This window comes from Caloenas nicobarica, chromosome 12 (assembly GCF_036013445.1).
Source record: "Caloenas nicobarica isolate bCalNic1 chromosome 12, bCalNic1.hap1, whole genome shotgun sequence".
NCBI lineage: Eukaryota > Metazoa > Chordata > Aves > Columbiformes > Columbidae > Caloenas > Caloenas nicobarica.
The window spans coordinates 15,449,258-15,460,781 of NC_088256.1; positions in this window are offsets into that span (position 1 = coordinate 15,449,258).

Genomic DNA, 11,524 nt, shown 5'->3' on the forward strand with positions numbered 1-11,524 from the left:
TATCCCCTATGGAAAAGTCTGAAAGAATTAAAAAAGAGTGAAACAGCTGCATTCTTTAAAAGTCAGTGGAGTGGAATTTGATGGAAAGTAAGATCTTCTCCATAGTGTTTTCTAATGCCTTTAAGAATGTGGTGGCAGAGATCTAATTTTCTGTTAAGTTCCACAAGGAGGTTACGAACAAAATCAATTGAGATAAACCCCACTGTTCAGTACTGTATGCCTAAGGTTTTTTCTTTCTTCCTAGATAATCAAACCTTCACCTAGATACTAAACTTCAGAGGTTTAGCTGTGATTTTAAGACAGAGCTCACACATTGAAAGACAGATAATGTCTCGAACGTATTCTGAAACATACCTTTAGGTATTAATTCTATTATGAAAGCACTAACATCAGCCTCCAACTTTAGACAGAGCTGGCTCTGCATTTACAACAGTTAACCATGCTGATACACGTGAAAACCACAGCGTACCTTCCCCAGGCATCCCATCAGGAGCCTCTGACTACTGGTTTGCAAGCTGGACTCACAGGTTTGCTGGTCACTGGGATAATTTAGGAGCTATTACCTAATTTTTGGAGACCACCTTCAGAAATGGGTAGTTTGCTATCAGGCTACTGATTTATTTCATTGCCAGAAGGGCTCCATCTCCTCCATTCAGAAACCCTAAGTATAAGCTGCTCTAGGAGAAAGGATGGAGGGAAGGGAGGGTGGGATGTTGTTTAGCAGCAAATGAACACCATTCCTTCCATGCAAAATCATCTCCATAACAAATGCAATGAAGCTTTTGTATAATGTGAAAACATGCCAACTTTACACCCTTTCAGAACAGCAGAATTGTAACACATCACTCAAGATCAGCATAAATAAGCCTAACCCACTGTGCTACTATTCCTGAACAGTGGTGCAAGGAGGAATAATTTAGGAACCTCTAAGTATCCAAGACTTCACCTGAATTTCTTGTAACTTCTGATGACTGCCTGTGCCTGCAAACATACCCTACATTCTTCATATGTGGACTGAGCACCAACCTGAGGTAGCTTATAACCAGGGGGAAAAGGGCTCAACTTGAGCAAATGGAGTCATCCCTTGTTTGTCATCACAGGCAGCACAGCCCTTACTTTAGATTTCACTAACGGCACATCCCATGGAGCCAAGGGAACTGCTCCTAGGACTGGAAGGAGAAAAAACCAAAACAAAACCAACAACAAAAACCCAACAACAACAACAAAACCCCCAAACCAAGCAAAAAACAACCAAACCAACCAACCAACCCCCAAAAGCACGCAGTCCAGAGGTAGTATGCTGAGTTGCTCAGAGACACATCAGTGCTGCCAAGGAGATGGGACTGCACTGACAAGCTGCTCAACTACCGACACAGCAGTGCAGAACGCCCCGACGCTGTGCACATTACTGCTTCGGTAGTCAATCTTCAACTGATGTTTGGGTTGGAAGGGCTGTGGCGAGGACCAGCAGTCTGTGGTTCAATGAAGTCCCGTGGCACCAGGAGCTCCACTGCAATGGGTTGCCAATGCTGCTGGGGTGTCCCTGGGCTGCCACCACGTGCTCTGAGCCTGGGATGGAGCGAGAGCACTGGTAATGATGAAGGTGGGAGGATGCATCACTGCACACAGCTGGGAAAGGCGTTACTGGAAATTGGGTTAAACTTTGGGTCAGACCTTTGGGGAGAGTTTCTAACCCACTCTTGCAAATGAAGTCACCTCGAGGTCGTGTAGCCTCTGAGGCAAGTTTCATCGAGAGAATTTCTCAAGATGCCGACTGCCTCGATAGGTAATGTGCAATGAAAGTAGTCAAACCTGGCAGAGTGAGGGCCAGCTAAATGCTCACACAATTTAAATTATAAATATGAGTATCTCACTGTTATTTACCTAGCAGATGAACACTACTCAGAGTGACTGGTGCAATCATAATACTTGGACTCTGGCACTCCAACTTCATCCATATGCACAGCTGGCTCCTTTAATAAACCTGAAGACTCTGACACGTTCTTTTACTCTCCTACAATTGCTTATGCTTACAGTAGTCTCTAGGATTATGTCCATACACATGCTTCCTAATTCACCCCATTAAGAAGGACATTGCAGATAACGATGCTTAATTTTCATTGTCTTAATGAGACAGGTTGCACTGCTCAAGGCCTGGATTTTGCACAGGAAATGTGATTGGTCTGAGATCACACGAATCTAATGTGATTTCTTTCCTGAGTGTGCAGTAAAAATGCACATTTCCTGTCCACCTCACAGTCCCCGACACATACGTTCTGGTTCTTTCAACATGTCACATCACCCAGGTCTGCAGGAATACCAAGAAGTGAATTGCATTTAGGTTTTAGTCAAATAAGGTGGGGGCAGAAAATTTATATGCTTTATGATGGCAAATTTTTTTGGTTACTAAGACAATTAGTATGTTCGCTTAAATTAAAGGAGAAAAAAAAAATTATGGTGCAGCTCAGCATTAAAATATGAACCACCCAGTTTTTGGAGGTTTGCTTGGCAGCTCAAGCATGAGATCCGGCACTCACAGCTGGCTCACGTTAATAGCAGAATTGCCATAATCAGCTATCTTAGGCCTTCGCTACAGGTAAGGTTTTCTCTCTGTTCCTCCAAGGGGATAACAGAGGCAGAGAAGTGACCTGCCAAAGTTCATATAAAATAGATCTCATGCAGGAATGACAAGAAGAATGGTTGATTGTCAGTGCTGCAATGGCCCAAACAGAGTCAGGCAAAGTCCTCCTTCTGGGAAGCTCAACTGAGCACAAATGCTTCATTTTCCAAGATCAGCTCTGCTCTAAGCCTTGCATCTCACAGGCAGGAGAGGCAGCCAGCTCCCTCTCCATGGAAACTTGAATACCAGAGTGGTGTGAGCAGCTCTTCCCGCAAAAAAACCACACACACGCAGAGAAAAGTTTTTTTGCAAGCCTGCAGGGCAGCGTTGTATCACTAGTTTTCAGAGGGTTCCAGCACGACAGCAGACCTCACTGCCCAGGGGGAGATTTATCCTCAACATTTTTCCTGAGCATTTCTGCAACATCAACGCTGATCACGTAGCCAAGCAGCTTGGAAAGTCTGAGGACATGGATACTTTGAGATGCTAACACAAAACAAATACTACTTTTGTTGATCATTCAATCTATTGGCAGCCACATGTGAGTGCCCTGTACAGACACCCTGAGCAACTGAAGGGAACTCTAAATGAAAAGCAGGCTGGGCTCAACCTGCCTGAGCACCCCAGGAGGACATGAGCCAGAGATGGCAAGATGTTTCTAGGGGAGCACATCCCTCGCTGACCACCATCTGAGAAAGCAGGAATTTGGTTTTACTTGAATGCTACTCAGGATTTTGTTTTCAGGAGAAACTGCAATGCAGGATACAAACAATGACGTGTTTGTCCCAGTGAAGCCTCGGGGCTGGCACTGGCAGGGCAAGAGGTGCTCGCAGGCTTGCAGCACAAACACTCAAGAGGGCACCAAGTCGCCCCAGCTGCTCATCCCCGTGTTGTTCAGCATCCCAGGGCTGCGTGGTGGGGTGGGCACCCTGGAGGAGCCACCCTGGGACGGGCTCTGTGCTCTCAGGGGTACAGCTGTGCAGCGGATCCACCCCAGGCATCCCTCCTGGATTTTATCTACTTGGTTTGCTCTCTGCAAATGGATGGAGGGATAGAAGATCACACAAATAGCAGCGAGGCACCTTTGGCCCTTAAAAAGAAGCTTGGATTCCGAGGAGCAAGTGACAGTTTAGGAAGATTCACAGGTTTACAATTCCTCAACTTTTACAAGCATTCAGTGCCAGCTGCCGTACCCAAGGGACCAGGTAACCACTGCTCAGGTGCATGCTCTTCCCACACCGGTCTGGGAGGCTTCAGTGTTACTGATCTCAGTCTAGCACACACAGCTGGTGAGAAACCAAGACAGAGAGGACGGGTGTGCGGTTCTTGTCAGAAACAGCAAAAGAGAACAGCCTGAGCAGGGAGTCAAGAGGTGCTGCTGAACTCCTAATGACTCCAGCATTTAAGTTCCTCCTTAAGATGCCAGTGACCCAACTTCTCTCATACTTGTCCAGCTCACCTGTAGGGGTTGTAAGCAGCAGCAAAGACTGTCTCTTGCTGTGTACTCAGCCAATGCCCAAAACCAGGACCTGGGACTGGACCAGAGCCGTGACAGTTCAGCACAACCCATGTCCCCGTCACGCTGACCGCACCAGCCGCTCTGGGATGCCCCAGCACCGGCACCCCAGCGCCAGCTTGTGTCAGACACTGCAGCTGTCTCTCACTCACAGAAGCTTAAAAATAAACAATAAAAATCACAAATTGCCATCAACAGAGTGCACAAGAGCTTGAATCCGTGCAAATTATGCCTTTTTCTGGATGCTCACCCCAAAGGATGCTCTGGGAGAAGGCAGGGGCATCAGGGTGCCAGCAACACTCCCTTAGCTAAGTTGGCAATGCCATCTAGTGCATAGAGACAGAAATAGCACAGTGTCCACGAGCAGGCAGGCATTCTCAGCACCAGATGTGCAGTCCAGATGTGCTCTCAGCCAGGGCAGTAGTGGTGGCAGTGGCACCAGGCTCTGGTCATGGCCCCTGGGTACCAGCGCCCCCGGCTGTGCTCACAGCCCTCGTGATGCACATTCATGCAGGATGATACATCGCCTGCCCTGGATTTTTTTTCCCCACCCAAAAAGAGTCCAGCCTTATGCAGAAATCCCCACTTGCCTTGAGAGGGAGGGGAAATCCTCCCCTTTCCCCAAAGAGTTTCCATTGAATTGTTCTAGCTTCATCAAGCCTGTGATTTTTACAGCCAATATAGCTCAACATTTTGGCTCTCTGGCGTCACTCAAATGTAAAACATCTCCCACAGAAACATTTTTTTCATGCAAGGCAAACACTTTCTCAGTAACAAGAACCATTTTTCTTAGACATGAACAAAGGGTGAGGTTTCTTCAGACAAAGGAACCATAGGTTTCCTTTTATTGAGAGCATTCTCTGACACAGACTGAAATCTTTTGCATTTTGGGGTTAGAGGTGTTTTTGTTTTGTTTTGTTTTTGCCCTGGGCGCCTACTTTTTCCAAAAATATATCTAGGCTGATTATAATTTTCTTCTTGTGCAACTTCCCTATAATTTCACCAGTAATTTAAAACAATTTTTTAAATGGAAATAACTTGGCTTTAAAAAATATTTTTAACCAAAAAGAGATAACGTCCTTCACTAAGAATGTGTGACCTCTACAAGCAAAATATTTCAACAGCTATTGAAAACAGATATTTTGCTAAGAAAGTTATGAACTTTTTGTTTTGTTGAAAAATGGGTTCATTTCTAGCTTGGTAAGATGCAACTTTATCTCCAACCATTTTCTTAAGTTATTCTTCAATCTGATTTAAAGATGACAACTTTTTTTTTTTAAAGCTTTCCAGACCTTTAACAAAACATTCAAGACAACTCTGTTCCTCATTACAAACTCTTTGCCTTACAAGACTTTTATATGTTTAATAGGCACAAAAAGTCAGGGGAGGGGAGAAATTGGTCTACCCGGGCTTGATTTAGAATTTAATAGATGAGCTCCACCCTACTTGTCGCTGCTGATGGTTATGGGTGTAAGAGCCAGGTTGGATCCCCACCGTATACTGAATCAGCAGAATGATGTGGAGATAGAGCAGAGGCAATATTTCACGGTGGCTACTGGTGTGCTCCAAGGGTTAAATCCACCTTGGCCATGCAAGGACCAGCAAAGCTTCTCTGCAGACAAAGCCGTAGGGGCTGGATGAAGTGGGACTCGGAGCAGGTTCAACCCGACTGTTGCTGGAGTCGGCGGGAGCTGCTCCACAGGCTTGGAGCTAAGTCAGGGCTTAAAGTAGCAACTGGAAGGATAAAAGCTTGTGGGATCAGGCCTTAAACCAACAGTTCCCGACTGTGTACAGCCTCGGAGAATGTCTAAAACAACCAATATCATTACAGGCTTGCATGTTAAAATAAATGAAAATCAATAATGTTAATAGACATTAATTCATGCTAATAGAATCACTGCTCCAAAAGCTGAGTTAATAAGCCCAGCTAGACCACTACCGCTGTCTACATATTAAAAAGATCTAAAACATTTAAATATTGACCACATTCCTTTGAAATTAATAGTATTTCCTTTGGATTACGCATTGATCTTGGCTGAGCCGTCCTCGACATCTGGAGCAGTTAAAATAGCAACCTGAACAGCCATAGTCTGCCACTAATTTTGAAAGGAGAAAACCAGTTTTAACTTACGGGCTCTCATTAAAACCACTCCGCTGTCTCAGTGCTGGGCTCACAAGGGGAGAGCCCCAAATCCACCGCCCGCGGATGAACTGAGCCGCGGCCGCTGCCGGCGCTCGGGGACAGCTGCACCACCACGTGCCGGCTTGCCCGAGGTTTACGGGGCTTAGCCCCGGGGCTGTTTACATGGCTCCCCAAAATCCCTGTCTTCCTGGAGGAAAGGAACCTTGCACAGAGCCATGGGAGTGACCATTATTGTAACGTTACTGCTTACATGCGCATAAAGGACCTTCAGCACTGCCAACTCCAAGGAAGCCTCCTGGCATTGCCTCATCCAACCAACGTGCACGTGGCAGCGAGGCTGGAGAGATTTTGGGTGTTGGTGGGTTTTCCCCTCACCAATGCTTTTGAAAACAGAAGGATGGAATCAATTGCTTCCTCCATCCATTAAGACAGGGCAAAAATATAGGTTTCCTTGTAGCTTTACTCAAGTTTTCCATGCACCTCACAATTGTACCGGTTTAACAACTCCTCACAGATGGAGTTCCTGCTTCTTTAATGCTCCAGGTGTGAGCAGCAAGGGCATGAAAAAGAGGAAGGGAGCAAACCACCATTTGCAATGCAACGGGGACAAATCCTAACGGGGGAGGTTTTCCCTTCCAGAAGCCTCAAATTCATTTCTGATCCCTGCAGTCACCTGGAGGGTGCAGCACAAACCGCAGGTACAAACCGGGCTCCTGCGCCCTGCTGTCAGCTGCAGCTCCCTCCCATCCGAGCTGCACATGAAGCGCTCTCACCCTGCAGCAGGGTTCAAGTGCCACCGTAAGAACTACGTATTTGGCGAGCGTGGCTCCATTGGGAGGGTGGTCAGCGAGAGCCTCTGCAATTTTTGTTGCAAAGGTGGCCAACAAGAGAGGGAGCCCAGGAAACGTTGCAATCCTGCTGCCTTTTGATGGAGATCGCTCCATGTCGCTGAGAGAACCAGCGCTGGAGCGTGGGTCAAAAGATGCTACAGCCAGCCCCTCTCACGAAAAGAGGCTGCTAATACAACACCCCGAGGGTGACCTTCAGTTAAGGTACTTTAAATAAGAACAGAGTGAAAGAAAGGACAGGAAACAGGTGGCAGAGATGCAGCTTGAGTGCTGCCCAAGGCACTTCTCTCCTGTCTCCCTCTCATTTCTAACCAAGGCCTGTTGACCCCACAATGCTGGAAGCTCCTGGATGAGCCTCTAACTCACCAGGTACCCTGCCTGCACCAATGTGATGGAGCACACCTTCAAGGAAGGGAATTTTTACCCGTTTTCTAAGGTTTGCAGTTAAACACATCCCCTGTGGCAAGGCACGCTTGCACCAGGATGCTGAAAGGCAGCTCTGCCCACCCACCATCCCACCGGCCAGGAGATCCCCAGGGACCTCATCCCCATAACCTCTGGTCAGCATGAGGCTCCCCAACAGCTTCTCCTGCCCGTTACCATCTCTGCAAGGCGCAGCCCCCCATCTCCTCCATCACCGCTCCCCCCAGGTGGGGGCAGCGAGCTGGGGGTGTCATGGGGACAGCTGACAACAACTATCTGCTGCACATACATTATCCCTTCCGCTAGGAAGCCAAATGTCAGAATGACTTAGCATAGAACACATCGGGAATAGAAGACACCTAATTTATTTGGCTAATTATTTTCAGACAATGAGGCTCCAGAAGACCTTTATCAAAGACAACAGAATCTTGGTAACACTGACTTGCTTGGCCTCCGGCCAGCCGAGAGCCCTCGCTCTCCCACGTAAATGCTGACCCCCAACTGTCCCTGCTCAAACCTGAAAATGCCCCCACTATTTCATAGCAACAAATTCTTACTCAATACCGAAGTGGTTTTGAATGCGCGACCAACCAAATAACTTAATAATGAATAACAAGTGATTATTTCCCCCTTGCCCCAAGCCACAGAGGCACTACAGCCTCTCAGAAGTCAGTGCCTTGTCTCATTCTCCGAGACATTTTACCTGAAGCATCCTCATGAAAGCAGCATGCTCTGTGCTAGTACATGGGAAGTTCAGAGCAAATAACAAAAGTCATTTAGGACTGTTCAAGTGACAGACACTTTTTCCTCACGCTCCAATATTCCACGCATTTATCAGGGTACCCAGCTCCTTACCTGCAAATAGGGCAGGATGGCCACTCACCCAAAATCAGACGGGTGGTGTGAAGACACACGTTGAAAGCTGCCTCCAGAGCCCTCCCAGACAGGCAGAGATTTATTTAGGATTGTACATTCCAGCTCTGATACAAACATACTCCATTATGGTGATGTGAATGAAGGCAGCCATAAAAAAGAAAGAGGGGAAAAAAAAAAATAGCTCTTGGTTAAACCAGAATATTTTTTCTACTGCAGCAACCCAGTTGCTGTACGTATCTGTGACTTTGCCTCCAGTAAAGAGAGCCTGGAAATGCAGATGCGCCTCCTGTTGACATCAGGGAAATGGATCCTACAGACTTAACTGCCCTTGCATAAGACAGCAAGTACGTGTGTGGTACTGGCATGGGGAAAATGGCTGAATATGTACAACAATTAGCTTTAAAAACGTAAGATTTAGGCTATTGTTTTAGTTGCCTGTCCCTGTGGAACCTCAGCATTACTGTATTATTGATGATGCTAAATGAGGTTTTCAACAAAGCTGGTTTGTGAATGCCAAAACAGCATTTCGACCCATTAAACTTCACAGACGAAACAATTTCTTCTAAAAATAATCATCAGTTCTTCCCACCAGAAAAAATAAAAGCCTGGCCAATTCCTGACACGCCAAGTTTGCAGGCAGGCCTGATTTTTACGGCTGAGCTTATAAAGCTCTGAAGAAAAGCAGGTTTATAATGGAAACACCGACAAAGCTGAATTATAGGTGAAGAGCAGCCACCCTACACAATAGGGCTGCCAGCAACCACCAGCAAATGCATTCCACCTTGCTAATCCTGAATTTTCCTGTTCAGAGGAAAAGATGAGATGTCTTAACTCCTGCTAACATCCTCGCCATTATGTCGATGCAAATACAGTCACAAGGCAATTACCAGCCCAGCCAAGGGCCAGCCATTGTGAGGCTGACAATAGCTTGTGGAGCCCTTTGGAGGAGAAACAAATACCCTCACCCTTCCCCAAGATTTTAAGTCTCATTAGTATAAATCAGGAACCCAATTAATGAGGGGTTTAGCATATTGATTTGCATCAGATTACTCGAATTAATTACACACGTAGTGGGGAGACAATGCCTCCAGGAGGATGAACAGCTATGTAGAGGGATTGTATTGGGGTACGGGCACCCTGGATTTTGTGATGGGGATGACGCTGTTCCCACTTAGCCCCTATACAGCCATCGGGGAGATAGAGACATCACCTGGCTGTTGAAATGCCTAACAACCCGAGGCAGGTTTCTTGATTTTAAGAGCTGCTTTTTAAACAAAAACTCCCACTTTAATGGTTTTAGCAAGGTCTGGTGGGGAGTTAGACAGAGACGGCTTCCAGGGGAGACCACCAAGGTCCATGGGTGAGACACACTCCTGCTCCGCTCCTGCCGGGATATGGGGCACACGCAAGAGGAGCCACCACAGAGAGCAACGATCAGGGAAAAAGCAGCCAGGGCAGCAAGGAGACATGGGGCAAAGTCACTGGGACAGGGGCCCAAAGGGCAGAGGCCAACAGAGCAGAGCAGGTTCAGGGAGGACAAAGCAGCTCCACCAGCACCCAACCTACAGCACGGGAACAGTGAACAGAGGAAGGCAACACGGCATTAGGATGCACTGTCGGCATCCTCCAAAACCTGCCAGGTTTAACAAAAGCCTCTTCCCCAGGGCCGCCTGCCCCCTCTGCACCTGGCACATCCCCAGCTCTCACCTGGCTGCCGAGCACAAGGGACCACTGGGAAGGATGCTCCCCCTCCCTTCCAGAGGAGAGGGACAAAGGGACAGGCCATGCCCAGGATACCCTCCCCTTCTCCCAGGGCAGGCAGCCCCTCCTTGCTCCAGTAGTTATAAAAGGGCTCTCAATCCATGTAATCCATTAGATACAAATTACAGCAATTTAAGCACACTTGACCCAGAATTACAGCAAGCCCATAAAGAGCTGTGTCTTCCCGGGCAATTTACACTGTTACAAGACCTCAAACAAACCACAGCAGAGGATTAAAAAATAACCACCACCACCCAAAAAAAAAAAAAAAAAAAAAAAAAAAGCGCAAACAAAACCCAGAAAGCAGGATGTGTGAAACAGCATCATCAAGAAATGAAAACCATTGCTACAGTTGGTTCATATTCAAGTGGTCCTAAAAAAGCCAGTATTGCACAATCTCTAACCAACACGTATCTTGCAGCTACCTTAAACCATTAAATCACACCCACTTGAAAGAAGATGCCGTGAAGCACAGCACTACATAACCATTGGGGATGGAGATTGAAACCCCCAAGCACGGGGACAGAGTCAGGAGGGACAGCTGATGGCTGATCACCCTCCCGGGGTGGCTCCTGGCTGTGAGTGCCCCCCTGTAACAGCTTGGGTCACCACAGATCCCACCAGCCAGGAGGGGAATTGCAATGTTCCTGCATCGATTTTCACCTCCTCCTATGCATTTATTTATTTTTAAATGACTACTTGCCCTAGATGGCATCCCAAGGAAGAGAAGCAGCAAAGGACAGGCCACCCTCCCGCCAGCCCTGCAGTAATCACTGTATTGATGTATGGACCACTGCAGGGAAGTGGCCACTGGCCATCACATCAGAGTTGAGGCAGTGACACTCTGCAGTTATCTTAGAAACTCAGCCTGCCTTACATGGAAAAATAAAGCCATCAGCATTAAAAAAAAAAGTGCTAGTTAATTTCTTCCAGCAGAGATGGATTTATCCAGGTTCAGGTTTCCCACAGCAGCCATGCCCTCCAGCTTCCACACACACCATCTGTGGTCCTTGGGGTCCCCACGATGCCCCAGGACTGGCTGTGCTGGCAGGACCTGGGTGTTCGGTCGTGGTGATGTGCTGGTGGCACAGGCCTTCCCAGGGACAAGAAGAAATGCTGTGGTTTTGTGCTGGCAAGCGAAGGGCAGGAGGAGGGCAGCAGCCCCCAGTGCTGGCATCACCACGGGGGGACACTGTGACATTCACATCGGGCGCTGCAGGAAGGTAGGAGGGAAGAAAGTGGCTTTGAGGGGAGGGTGACTAACAGGGGCAGCAGGTACTGGGTGACACACAATAATTAAAAGCACCCAAAACATCCAACACCAGGTGCTACCACGA